Source organism: Leptonotus elevatus, chromosome 8 (genome assembly GCF_054856555.1).
Source record: "Leptonotus elevatus isolate MCC_2025b chromosome 8, RoL_Lele_1.0, whole genome shotgun sequence".
In the NCBI taxonomy this organism is placed as follows: domain Eukaryota; kingdom Metazoa; phylum Chordata; class Actinopteri; order Syngnathiformes; family Syngnathidae; genus Leptonotus; species Leptonotus elevatus.
Genome location: NC_141246.1, coordinates 15246960 through 15262089, shown reverse-complemented (window position 1 = coordinate 15262089; position 15130 = coordinate 15246960). Strand labels below are relative to the sequence as shown.

Sequence of the window (15130 nt, the reverse complement as noted above, 5' to 3'; positions counted from 1 at the left end):
ATGCTGAGTGATTGTATAGAACAGATGAATGAATGTACAATTTAGGGGTGTCAGGTGATTAACATTTTTAATCGTAATTAATCACATGACTTCAATAGTTAACTCACGATTAATCGCAAATTTTATATCTGTTCTAAATATTCAATAAAATATTTTTTCCCAAAATTTTCATACTCTTGTTAACCTAACAGTGGGGGGGGGGGGGGTAATCATTGATACAGTAATTTCATAACTCATAAAATTTAGTTAAAGTTAAAAACAAGTGTGATTGATTTGTGTTGGTAAGATAATTTTTCTGCGCTAGATCTCATAATTGCATTTGTAAGACTTTGGTGACAGCTTTTTCTTTTAATATTAAGAGCTGTCTAATCTTTAACATGAAGTAACTTGTGAAATTCTGCACATTTTTTAAATTGTAAAATACAACTTGACCCCAGTCTCCACAAATATATGCATTATTATTACATTTATTACTGCTAAATTTTGGCGTGGATGTATGTGTCTGCTGTGTCGCGACTGGAATTCTCCCATTACAGGCTTTCCAAGTAAGGGGCGGGCATTAATTGCACATTAAAAAAAATGGTGGCGTTAAAATAACTTTAAACTAACTCAAAATTAACCCACTAATTTTGACACCCAAGATCTGGCAGCTCGTGATATAGTTCTCGAGCTCGGTCTCAGTTTCAACACTGATCTCGATATCACTTTTGAAGGATCTCTGTCTCGTCTTGGAATCAAAGGCATGTTTAGTTGGTTTTGACATCCAACAGTTTTGGACTTGTCTCGGTCCCAGTAGGCCTACTCTCTAGTCTCAATCATGTCTTAGTCTCGGTTAGTGTGGTCTTGACTACAACACTACAGGCAGCTGCCCACCTCCCGACCACAAACAATAATCATTTACAGATCCTTGGAACACAGCGGAGAACAATAACCGTGGACAATCACTCACATGCTGCTTCACCAAGTCTAAAGAGAAACATAGTACATTATTTTATGATCACGTGTTGCACGCAGCCTACTTAGCTAAATTCTCATTTCACTTTTTTTTTTTTTATTGCACAGTGATAATTTTGTCAATTGGTGAAATGGATATTAAAAACCATTCCAGCAACACATTTAGATAATGAAGATTGATTTTAGATGAAGACATATCATTGGACAATTCTTTTGACAATTGGCATTTTACTAGGTATCTTGTTGATAAGTGAGCCTGGGAGTAAGAAAAGACAAATGGAAATTCAATACCAGTAGGAGAAACAGAGACAGGAAGGATGAACATGATGGATAGAGGGCGAGCGGTATTATTGCATTTCCACAAACACTAGCATTGTCCAGATGTGTAAACAAATGCCGATGGTTGATGAGCTTAGTCAAAGGATCTGAAATTGAGTTTTACCACAAATAAATAAAAGGATGAACTCGGCGAGTAGCTTGACCAAACATATACATGGACGTATAAAACATTACGCAGCATCTGCCACTGTACTGGAATGCTAATCACTGGAAAAGAAGCTGCCTCTAAACAACATAAAATTGTTCATTGTACAATGAACTCGATCACAACATTAAGACTCCACACTTTAATTTATCTGATAGACTATTGAAGAGCATCAGGACTGTTTCTTTGGTTAGCAACGTGGTCCAAATGAAATCAGCAGTTAACTCTTTAATATTCATGTGTGAGCAATACCGTGTAACGACTGGAGTAATTAAGTTACAAGCCATTGCCTGTGCTGAGGGGAAAAGGGGGTTTCTTTTCGAGAAACCTATTTGTCTTAAGTGGGTGACCAAGTGCTTAGCTAAAATATCCTGTGGCACGACACAAACTTGTACCAGATGCACAGTAGTAGAGTTAAGTCTCCTCTGCTGTCATTGGTTGTCTCCAGGTACTACAGCTTCCCCCAACAGGACTCAAATGCATGTTAAGTGTATTGAAGACGATAAATTGCTTATAGGTGTGAATGTGAGTGTAATTGGTTGTCTGTTCCTACGTGTATGTCAGCCCTGTGATTGACGGATGATCACTCCTAAGTCCTGCCTCTCACCCTTTGCCAGCTGGGAAAGACTCCAACAGTCGAGTATCCTACTCGAGAGAAGCCTCAGATTTGATGGACGGATGGAGTTTAGGATGAAGCGCATACTGTTACTTACATTGTCTGCCCCACGACCCTGAACAGGATAAGCGGTGTAAAATGGATAGATGGATGTTTTGACATGTTGCCTTGATTTCCTTTCTTGTTACCTGGCTACATGTTTATCTTCTTTGTCTGCAGTGCGGAACATGTTTATATACAGTAAAGAGAAACAAGGACACTAAGGGGAGTGGACCTAAATATTTGTTTACAATTATTTACCTTTATTGTTATGTTGAACAATTTAATAGAATTTTAATCAACATTGCAATGTAGTACAATGCAATTTTCAAATCGCATTGGCCGCAATTATAAATAATATAAATAAATAATTATAAATAAAGCCACAGATGTTTTGCTATAGTGAACGACTGCAAGTCAAAGTGCTTAGGAATAACAACTCTAATTGAAGTACAGGTAGATAAAAAAAAATACTGTTCTTCATATTAAGTTATGGTTCTTTTGCCTTTATTTTAGTGTAAGATTAACTCATAAGACCAAAACATTTATGTACAAGCAAATATAATAATTATGCTAATGCGGATTAATTTAATGCTTTTGCAGATTCATTTCTCGACTAATTTCTACTCATTTATTTTTCTTTTTGACCTTAAAAAAGAAAAGTGTAGGCCTATTTAAATTATTTTTATTTCACTTAGTATTTCAGTTGAAATAACCACTCGTTTTCTTGCAAGGAAGTATTCTTGTTTCCCCCCCTCTCTTTTCTTTCACTACACTGGTAGATGTTATTGCTCTGGTAATAACAGTACAATAAAAATGTAGCTGTCACCCATTTCACTGTATTTAATGACATAAAACCGAAAGTATGATGTTGGCAACATTGTGCTCTTATGTGTGTGTGTGTGTGTGGGGGGGGGGGGGGGTTAGAGGGGTCAAGAGCAGCTTAGCTATGAGCATATGCACATCCTCTTTCATTCAACTGCTCCTCACCATACTGGTTCAAAAACATAATAATAAACTGTCATACTCTAATAAGTGATTAAATGCTCACTCATAACATTGAACACAAAAGTTTCTTTGGGGGGGAAAAAAAATAATTCTTGCCAAGTTTTTTGCATATGCACAAAATGCATTGAAATGGGAGGTTGCACTTCTTTCTTTTTTTCTTTTCAATATTTTAAAAGTCTGATTGACAAATTCGGAAAGTGGGTCGAGGCACCACGTGGTGTATGAAGAAATGTCCTTGGGCTGTTGAATATTGAGCCACATGCTTTTGTGTGAGTCCTGCTTTTCTTGTATTGGTTGTGATAACTTATTTCAAAGCCCCCTAACTGCTTTTCTTCATTTACTTTGGTGAATTTTATTTGGAGCATTTGAAAAGGATAATAAACACACTTTTTTTTTTTTTTTAAACCGGTGTCCTTCGACTTAAGTCGTGGTTCCACTGAGACTGAATCTGAAAAGCACGGGAGGAGAGGGGATAAGAATGAGGAAGAGGAAGTGGCTGATAAAGCAGAGACAATAGCGAGCACAGAAGTGGATGGCGAGTGTAGAAGCGAGCGAATGAGAGAGTGGGAAGATAAGACACCAGAGAACGGTGGAGTCCATTAGTTGTCGTGCAGCAGGATTCATCGGTGGCAGGAGATACAGACACTGGCTACAAGGCACCACTATCAGCCTATCTGTGTCCATCTCTGCCTCTACAACTCTCTTTACCTCGGCACACTTGAGACACTCTTTCTCTATCTTCGTATTCACCTCCTAATTTCTTCTGTACTTCTTCATCATGGTCTCACACACGTGTTATAATCTCTATTTGCTGAGCCTCCACGACCGTAACAAATCAGTAGTTTTCCTCTCCCACAGAAAGACTCTTTCTCCATTCTTTTATGCAATGATACCAACAAGCGTCGAAGGGAAGCCAGAAATGCTGACGCTCGGCTAGTCTCCAGGAAAAACTAAAGAAAAGCACTGACTTTCCGTTTTGTTTTATTGGTCTCAAACAACATATGAACCTATTATCTTCCTCTCTACAGGGGCACTGTTTGTCTTTTAGAAAGGCAAGCCCAAGGTCTTATTACGTCCAGGCAATTACCTCCTTCTCAAAATAGGGTAAAACTGAACTTTTGTAAGGTGGTTGAAGATTAACGGGAAAGTCTGGATTTGTGATGGCGGCCACCTGCTGTTCACATGATCCTTATTATCTCCCCAGAAGCTCCCTGATTCCTCTCAGGGACTAAACATAAGCAAGTTAGGTTAACTGAACAATTTTTTTAAATATATGTTCTAAATGTACAATAAAATATACAATACAAATCTAAGTTTTCATACTCTTGTTAAAAAACTGGAAACATTTTATATAATAATATAGCCTAAATATGGCAGCATCTTATATTCATGACAAAGTAATTTCATAATAATTCATCAAATTGGATTAAAATTAACAAGACGTACTGTACTGTACTGTACTGTAAAAAACGAGTGTGATATTGATTTGTGTTGAGGTGATTTTTCTGCCTCTTAGATGGCATAATTGCCATTTTTCTTTTCATATTAAGAGCTATCTAATCTTTAACATGAAGTAACTTGTGGAATTCTGCACATTTATAAAATTGTAAAATACAACTTGACCCCAGTCTCCGTAAATATATGCATTATTATTAAATGTATTACTGCAAAATTTTGACGTGGACGTGTCTGCTGCGTTGCAACTGGAATTTCCCCAGTACAGGCTTTCCAAGTAAGGGCCGGTCATTAATCGCGCGTAAAAAATTTTTTTAGTGTTGTTAAAGGAATTAACTGAAACGCACTCATTTTGAAACCTCTAATATATACATACTTAATTTGAACATCGGTCGCACGTGATTAAAATGCGCTTACCATATTTGATTATTTAAGGGAAAAGAGTGCATCATTTTACCACAATTTAGTCATGTGCAATTGAAAATTGAGGTTTATTTTCAGTGTGTGTATGTGTGTGCATGTGTTGACAATATAAGCATACTTTATCGATTTATTTCCTCTACTCAGACAAATCTAATGGAGTAAAGTATAATACCACAGCTGTGAAGTAAATCATCGTTATAATGATCTAGATTTTTATTGAAGGAGAGAGGTGTTGATTTATTCTAATTGTCCTTTTAGAAGGTGCAATTCATGTTGGGGCATACAAGTGCATAATAGTAAAATATTTAAATAATCTCACGGATTCAGCACCAGTCTGACCAGTGCTGCCGTATGATGCTTTGCTTTCTCTACTAGTATGTTTGTCTTTACATCCCCGGGGCTTTATTACACTTCACTTAACACATATACAGGGTGACTGAACTGTCATAAGATATTAAGGAATGTACCCATGATGCAATGTGGCAATAAACCAAAACATGTCCACTGGTGCATTGCCATACTGTACGTTCCACATCATAATGTGTAAATGTGTGCATTGTGAAGGAAACATTACGAGACAAGAAGCACATTTAAAAGTATATCGCTTTTGTTAGGCGGAAACCATGTTGAAAAGTGCTCAATTTTCATGTTTTGTCTTCTGTTCAAGTGCTTGAGAGCAAAAAATTATAATGGACACTTCAGCTGTCTGAGAAATGCAGAATTATGATGCCTCAAAATTGAAAGTAAGATTGGATACATTTGAGAAAGCCTTTTTGTCAAAAAAGGATAGCTGTGAAGCTTCGGCGCAGTTAATTACGTGCAGATTAATTTCTGCCAATTCAACTGCTTAGTCAGATCATCGTTTTATTTATTGCATGGTTCCAAAAACTTAAAAAATTGTTTGGGAAGATTGCATCACCATAGTGGTGTGAGTGCAGCGTTTGATGTGGCTGGTACTGATCGCGCGGTATTTTTGAGTTCACAAACTCCGGAGAATACATCGTGTACCGAGCCAGTTGATTTCCACCGATGGTTCGGACCGATCATGACTCCGAGGCAAACAAACAAACCTAACATGGACAAATGGACGCTGCAATTAATTCTGTTCTTGCAGAATTACTCACCGTTTCCTTGTTGAATGTTGAACAGCAAGAGTCGCTTCGTTACGTTAGGTAACACATTTTTCCTACTATTGCACACTGCCAAACCAAAAAGATTTAACTGTCTGTAGATTCAAAAAATGAAAACTCATTACCTGGCTGCACAACTGCACAACCAACAAAGTCTCACCACAAGACCCGAAACTGGCCCTGACTCAAAAATAAATCTGACAACTCGTACTCGGCTTAATTCACACAGTGTATGCCCATTTTAGACAACAGATGTTGTAACTAATTGAATTATGAATTAATGAAACTAATAAGCAACATAGCGGCTTGGGAGAATCTTTAAATAGGCTCAGACACATCTGAACCAATACGCTGCAATATATCAATATGTCATAGAATCAGATGTGTTAGTGCACTTTTACAAATAGGCTACAAATAATCATCGTATGAGAGGCACAGTAAACGAAGGAGGATGAAAGGATTTGAACATATACAGGCTTCGGGAGTAACGGAATACATATACCGGCGTTACGTAATCAGAACATATAAAAAATTTAACTGTATTCCGTTACAGTACAGGAAAAAAACATGTAATCAGATTACAGGTAGATTTATAGAAAATGGGGATTATTTTGAGGTATTACAATTTTCTGTCTGTGAGGTGTGGTTGCTTTAAATTCGAAACAGCATATGGCCTTCAATCAGTCAACCAAAGACCCCATTTATCCATATAGTTTAATGTGTTTTAATTATACAAGGATTTTTGCTATTAGTAGGCTGCCTGGGTCCCTATCACCCGCAAATAGCAGGGGCACATTGTATAGAATATATATTGTGGTGATATTTATTTTTATTTTGTCTTCATGAGCATACTCAATATTGGAGTAATCCAAAAGTAATCAAGTTACATTACTTTAATATTATGGTACTTAGATTACATTACTAACTACATTTTTTTAGCAGGTAACTTGTAACTGTAATGGATTACATTTTAAAAGTAACCCTCCCAACCCTGAACATATATGGAAATTTGTTTTTATTCCCATCAAACATGAAGAATAAAATCAACAGCATTCATTCACTAAAAACTAATACACTGACAGGAGATGAAAATGCAGGAAAGATGACACTTTCTGAAGTTATCTTTCATCTTTCTTGCAGATACATTTACTGTAAAAAGCTTTCCAAATGCATTAGGAGAAATATCCAATCACACAGCATCCGACAGGGATTTCTTCAAAGTGGTTGTCAGATCACACCGTGTCATCCCCGCTGGCAATGTGGCTCAGGATATCATCACCAAGTTGAAAAGTTCCATTTTGACGCAAAAGGCTGCAGTCTGGCATAGTCATGCTGTCTCATTATGTAACCACAGGAATATTAATGCATGTGGGGTGTGAGGTAAATGTCAAGTCAGACACTGCTTTGCTGAATTTTGCAAAAGGCTGGGAAAAAAAATAGGTGCACAGTCTAGTACTGTATGTACATTTAGTATACAGTCTGATATAGGTGCGATCTAGGTGGATTTGATGGATGAAGAAGAACAAGGTGTGCATGAACACACACACACACACACACACACACACACACACACACACACACACACACACACACACACACACACACACACACACACACACACACACACACACAAATCCCACAACTTAAGCTTCCTAGCTGCGGAGGACCCAAAAGTGCAAAAAATGAATAAATAATTAAATACATGTGTAATTAATTAATTAAATGTTTAATTTATTAATTAACTCTTTGACTGCCATAAACGTTATAAAACGTTTAGCATAAACCTAGGGAAGGGCGCCGAGGACGTTAAAAGACGTCCCCTATGTTTTTTTTTTTTTTTTTCAAAAACGGGTGCAGGAAAGCCTTGGGCAGCTGTGCTGAAAGAATCAGGCTGATCTGATTAGTCAAAGACTCGTTTTGGCCCCTAGAGGGCAGCGATGACTCTCTTTGCACAAGGTTGGATGGGCCGCCCACCGTGGGCGTCAGTAGAAGACGTGAGGCGGAGCTAGAGTGTTGAGGAGACAATGGCTGATCCAAGCCACAATGGCTTGACCAAGCAACCGGTTACAAGCAGCTCAGCTTGAGCATTTTTTTCAAAGACGGAAAGCATCAATCAATACTAAAAAGCGCATTGATGTCAACGATGATGATGACAACGAGCTCTACGCCAAAGTTGGAAGCTTTGGCCTGTTACTATCACGTAGTAAGCCTCACCGGCTACGCGCGGCTAGCGCGGCTAGCGCTGCTAAGGCCGGAAAACGCGCACAATAGCCGGCCGGGTACTTCTGCACAAGCGGACATTCGATCGGGCGATGGAGAGTTGGCATCGACCAATGCAGATTGATGATGATGATGATGATGACTGCGAGTTTGACGCCAAAGTTGGAAGCCTGGACGTGTTTACGATCACGTAGTAAGCCTCACCGGCTACGCGCGGCTAGCGCGGCTAGCGCTGCTAAGGCCGGAAAACGCGCACAATAGCCGGCCGGGTACTTCTGCACAAGCGGACATTCGATCGGGCGATGGAGAGTAGTCGAAAAGCATCGACCAATGCACATTGATGATGATGATGATGGTCAACCTCGCCGGAGTTGGAAGCTATACGCGGCCGTTATTCTCTCGTCATAAAGCCTCACCGGCTAGCGCTGCTAACGCCGGAAAACGCGGAGCTGCACAAGCGGACATTCGATCGGACAATGAAGAGTACCCCGAGTCCAATGCATATTCATCGGAGGAGCGGGTACAGTCTGATCACGGAGAAGACACTGTTTCTGGACTACGATGCCACCATGAATGGAGTGGATAAAATGGATCTCCTACCACCCGGTATAGCAACTGAAGGACACGGGGAAGCGAGACGTAACACCACCGTAACGTAACCGTAGCATGATCCTGATATTAGACTTGATGACACACTGCAGTATATACTTGCTATTCCCCGGAAAAAAACGGCCGGCAAGAAAGTGGCGCACGCGAAGAGGCAATCTTGTGCAAATGCTGTTGCGTCTCCTTGCACGCAGGAGAGTGTTACAAAAAGAAAAACTGTCGTTGAAACATCCACATATTTGTAAATAGCACCACAGTTGCACACATTTGTAAATAGTTTGCCAAATTGTTGTCAAATTGTTACACTGTTGAATGTAAATAAACGTATTTTGCTATCAAAAAACACTTTTTCATTCTTGGTGGTAGTGTTTTATAGAAGTAAAGCACTATTTAGGTGTTTGTGGCATCATTCATGGACAAAAAGAAGTGTCAAATTCACTAGAATGCATGAAATAATATCGTTTCACTAAAAGCTTGATTTCTCCGTATTTTGGTCCAACACAGGCGAAATTGGGTCAAACTAACCATTTTCTATTGTTGATTACTAAAGAACGGAATAAGGTAGAAACAAACTCTTTTTTTCTGATGAAAGATGAAAGTCCAATCTTTCATTTGGTAGTACGTGTGTTTCCATAGTCCAAACAGAACATTTTCTGTGGACCTTGAAAATCAGTCAAAATGCTTAAATCGGCTGGCACTGGCGGCATCCCTTTTCTGAAAACGTCTGGCAGTCAAAGAGTTAAATATGGAATTCAATCAATCAATGTGTTATTAAATGTGTCATTAATTAATTATATTACCTATGATTATTTGTAAATATATATATAATTATTTCTCTATTTAATTAATTATTTCATGGTCACTGAGTTGAGGCGTTTTTATGAATTAATTTTATCTGTCAAACTCACCCATCAAAGTTTGGTGGGCAGGTCCTAACACCTGATTGGTCACCCTCCTCACCAAGTCAAGGCAAATCAATTTCAGAATAATGAATTGATGCATAGTGAGTAGCAAGTAAACACAATTCGATAGGCTGGGTGGCGCTATTGACCTCAATGGGTGCGTTACCATGAGACTCAGCTTTACCCTCTCATGAGGTGCTGTTTGAGACATGTTGAAATGGAAGTCACTTTTTTTCGCATTTCCCGCCGGGTAAAAGGAAGAAAAGGAAGTTGGAAGTACAGGGCCACTCGCTTGTGTCGTAATTGCTTCCTGAGGGGACAACAAGTCATATTGAGCCAAGGCTGCCGCGGCTCCATGCACGCATACTATTTATTCTCGTGACGTTCATGAGGAGCCGTTAGCGTGACGTGACCGCCTACAAGAACAGCGAGATCTCGCGAGAGTCGAGGCGGGACATTACGAGAACGACGCCTCAGAAGCAAATCACTTTTCAATGGAAACACCTACAAGTCAAAACTGTACTTTAGCGAAATAGTAGAAATATCGCTTTTATTTTGATGTTGGTTTTGCACAATAACAAGCCTCGATCACTCTCTATCAGCAAAATAAAAATCCATCACCGTAGCCGCCATGTTTCTAACCTCTTCAGGCCGAAGCAGTCGATTAGACAAGATTTTAGTGAATCAGCCCCGCCAACTAATTTTGACGGGCGAGTTTGACAGATAAAATAAATTCATGAAACACTCCAACACAGGAACATGAAATAAATGAATACAGAAATAATTATATATATATATATATATATATGTAGGTAATTTAATTAATAACACATTTATTTAATTATTGGTTTATTTAATTCCATATTTAATTAATAAATGACACATTGAATTATTTCATGACACAATTATTTAATTATTTATTGGTGTATTAATTTATTTAATTTTGGCACTTTTGGTCCTCCATACCTAGCTGACGTGTATGATATTGTAATTAGTATGCATCCGGTCCATTCTTCCTGGTATATGTGAAGTGCTTGGGGAAATCAAGCGTGCCTGACAATCAACTCAAAGCAGCCCCACTCTCCTCTCATCTTCTTATGTCCAATCAATAGTTGGCTTTCAAATGTCTGAAATTCAGTTTATCTTCTATCAGCATCTCCAGTGTTAGCTTTTAAGGACGGCATGTACCTAAATACAGTTGTAGAGATGGCTACAAAAAAAAAAAATCCATTTTTTGAGAGTAACTTCTTTGTAACTTGGGATTTGACATACAGTATCTTTTTGGACACTTCATAAGAGTGTAAGTGTGTCAATGAGGACTCAGGTGTTTAGCCAATGGATAAAGCTGTCATTCCCCAAAACACAGACATCTACGTAGCAGAACAAACAAACATGCACGCAAACAAATAACACAACCCAACTGTCTAAAAATACGGACAATTACAATATGAGACTGTCTCTCCGCGCGCCATCAAACACACAGAAAAACACAAACAGTGTGTGGAAATCAGAACACATGCAAACAAGCCTCCTGTGCGGTGAGGCGTTAACTATTTCAGCAGATTTACAAGATTGCTCTGCAGGCACGTTGTGAAGAGAACTTAAAAGTGCAATATTTTGCAGCCCAAAGCAAAACAGATGTTCCCGTTTTAACAAACAATGCCAGATATAAAATATAAAAACATTTTGTGTTTTTGACAACATGTGTCCTCATTATGGTTGTTGGGGACATTGGGAAGACATTGGAAAGAGACAGTGTAAATCCTGGTCTCGTCATCAGCAAATTATAGGGTGCATACAAAAAAAATCAATTTAAACTCTCACATATAAATATGTATGTATACATATATATTAGAGCCTTGACTCGTACCCCAATTTGCTGTTCGTTTAACCATTGAATATATTCCAATTGTACTTTTGCCGAAAAATATAGTGTAAAAAAAATGAAAAATCCAATTTGATCATAATGGTAAATGGAGTGCACTTATACAGGAAAGCGCTTTATCTTCACCATATGTCCCAAGCGCTTTACCAAATCTCATAATCCCTTTCCATATATTCACCAAGCTAACCGAGGAGGGTTCATCATCAACATGGCCGTGCTCATGGTGCAGTCCAGGACTTAATGTTACCCCCTTAACATGCTAGGTTAATAACAATGACACATCTTAACTCAACTTACATTTGAGGCAAAAGATTCTGCCAAACCGCATTCATCGACCCAGATGGCTTAATTCTTGGACCCTTTCGTTCCAATCTGGCCTAAAAAAAAAATCTTTATCTAAACCAAGGCCATTTTAGAAAGTCTTAATCCATATTCGCTGGCAGTCAAGCAAGACAAGGGCTATCACATATAACTGCCAATTTCAACCAATCAAAAGCTTCAATATAGCCATTTCCCAAATTAAAAATGGTCATTTAGAAGTGAGGCGTTTAATGTAAAAAGTCTTGACAATGGCCATTTTTTTCCTCCCAGGAATCAGTTTGTACTGATCAAAAATTAAGAAAAAAGTCCATTCAAAGGAAGTTTTTAATTACATACATATTTCTCTTCATCATTTAAATTTGTTTATCAATAACATTTTTATGCTGGCCCAGTCCTGGTGTTTGTTGAAATCCAGCTTTGGTGTTAAATGATGCTATCCTATTTATAGAAGCTCCTGAGTGAAAAGTTGTTCTCATTTGTCTCTGTCTAGATTTATCTCTGTCCAATGATGTCTTTTTTTTTCTTCCCAGGACCCGTGAGACTAATTAGCAGATGGTGTGAATGGAGAGGAAATTTGGGAGGCATGGCAAGAGAAATGGAGGAAGCATTCTTTTTTAAATTGCTGATGCATAACATTAGCTATAAATTGGTGACTGAAAAATGTCATTTTGGCCACTTTGCCCAGTTATTCTTGGCAGCTTAAAGTCTCAGAAGGGGTATGCCATAAATCAGGAATGAAAAATAGAATATTCTTTTGCAAGAAATATAATTAGGTTATAAAATCACAGCTCAGCCAGGATTGGTTTGAGCATGGGATACATACCCACTTGGCCAATATTCAACAATATTTGGAGGTTTAGATTTTCTTCTTTCTCCCTCTACATCCAAAAACGGATATTTTGAAAGGGTTAAAATATTTATCAGACTCAATGTCGGATAAAGAGGGGATGCACAAATGCAAGCTGACTTCATAGATTGCTTGTAAGTCAAAGAAGTTAACTGCTTTTTACAACTTAAACTTTGTTTTCTACCTGCGTAACTGAAGTCTGGCGGCACACCTGTTGTAGATTTCTTGCAAAAATTGGAGCCTGACCATCTCATGCAAGTAACACAGCCCTCATCCCGTCCCACTAACAGCTGCAAGGTTGTTGTTTTTTGTTAAAATGACAACCAATGAATTGGAACACGTGGTTCCTGCGAGCTATTAGCCATCTCCTCTTCCACCTCGCTGGGTGGCTAGCATTTGTTTGCAGAAGTAGAGCCCACAACGGGGAAAACAATTGAGCACTCTCAGCTTAAAGATAGTGATGGGAAAATGAAGCTTCATGAATCACTTTCGATTTTTTTTTTTTTACTCATATAGATGATGCTGTGGTATAGGCAATAGAAAGTGATAACAATTCCATTGCATCTTTAAACCAAGAGGGACATCAAGAGGGGTCAAAAAAGTGCTTCATGAAGCTTCATTTGTCCATCACGACTTAAAGACAATGAAAGCGTTTTTGTGGCGTATGACATCGCCAAACACAAATACTCAATGCTCAAGCATTGTAGTAATATTATTAGCTAAGCTAACGCTGGTGACATTGTTTGCTAATCCAAACCTGTGCTAAGACTGCAGATCTACTTACTCTTTGGATTTGACATAATAGTACTTCAGCCAAAGTGGTTCTTTTATTCTGGAACTTCGGCCAGCCTAATGGATTATGTAATGGGCGGAGAAACTCAGTGTGGGGATGGTTATGTTAATTTGCTAACATTTCATAACATTTTCAGAAATAGGCAGAAAACTAATGTTACATTTACATTATGCTTATTTAAAAAAAATATATATATATTGGAAAACAGTTTTATGAAAACCTTTTGGGAAATTAGAAAGGATCACAAATGAACAAGACATACTGTATTCATGAACACTGGTTTTGACCGGGACAGTATGGTGTTGCATCTCCACTCCACCCGCTCATTGTCGACAAAAATCGCCACCAAGATCTTTGGCGGGCCACTAGTGGGCAGTTAACTGAATCGAAATGTGCAAGACGGCGTTTGACCTTCACAGGCAATGCACTTACCAAGGCCACATTTTAGAGTTGCTCCACCCACCCAGAGTGCGTACCTAGAATGATGGTGCATGATAAATAACAGGAGCGCCCTGGCAACTCGAAGAACCTTGACAATATTGAAACCCAACACACGCCACGTCCATCTCCCATTTTCTTCCCTTTGGTTCAGCCCCTCCAATTCCACTACACATGAGACAAGCATCCACCAAAGGTCGCAGAGCTCCATCTTTTCCTATGAAAGAATGCAGATCTGACTGATATGTGCTGGGTTCAGGCTGCAGTGCTGATATCACCAATTTTTTTTCCACGGAAAAGGTCAGGCCCCTGTGGAGTTCAGGAAGTCATTTTATCCCTGGGATGGCAAGTAACAGAAAGTTGGTTAAAGTAATAACAAGCAAAAAAGCTACAGCTGCCAACCACTTAATGTCAACTTTATGATATTTGTACACTTTTTACTACTTAGTAAAAATTTGTTGAATGTAGCTGTAGCACCATCCTTAATGAGGCAGCCTCAACAATTCTTTGTTTCATAAACGAGTGCTGAATGTGCACAAAAAAAGAGTTGCTGCCATTTTACAATATTTGGTGTAAAGAAATGATATGAGGTGATTTTTTTTTACTCTTTTCAATCTCTCTTTCCCTCTCTCTATCTCTCTCTTTATTATTATTTTTTTTGTGAAAGGTGATCCAAAAATTATTGTTTTAATAATTTATAGACCTCCAAGACACAATGGAAAATGTATGCAAGAGTTTGCAGAAGTCATTTTAGTCATAGCAGGATCAAATTGACCCCCCCCCCCCCTTGTGGTTATGATTTTAAAGCATTTAAAATCATTTTTAATAATCTTTTAATGCTCTGTGCATTCTTTAGTAACTTTACCTGTCTTTTATTTCTGTACTTTTAAAAAGTGTTGTGCTCTTTCTTTTCAAATATGTCGCATGTTATTCTTTTAATCATGTAAATCACATTGAGTTACCTTGTGTATGAAACGCACACTACAAAAATAAACCTGCCTTTTCTTGC

The 15130-nt window shown here is 38.4% G+C and overlaps 1 protein-coding gene across 2 annotated transcripts in view; it reads right to left on the bottom strand.

Annotated features, from left to right (window-relative positions):
• sgcz (sarcoglycan zeta) overlaps positions 1 to 15130 on the bottom strand; it is a 262252-nt gene that overhangs the window by 103344 nt on the left and 143778 nt on the right. The gene's annotated exons all lie outside the window — the stretch shown is intronic.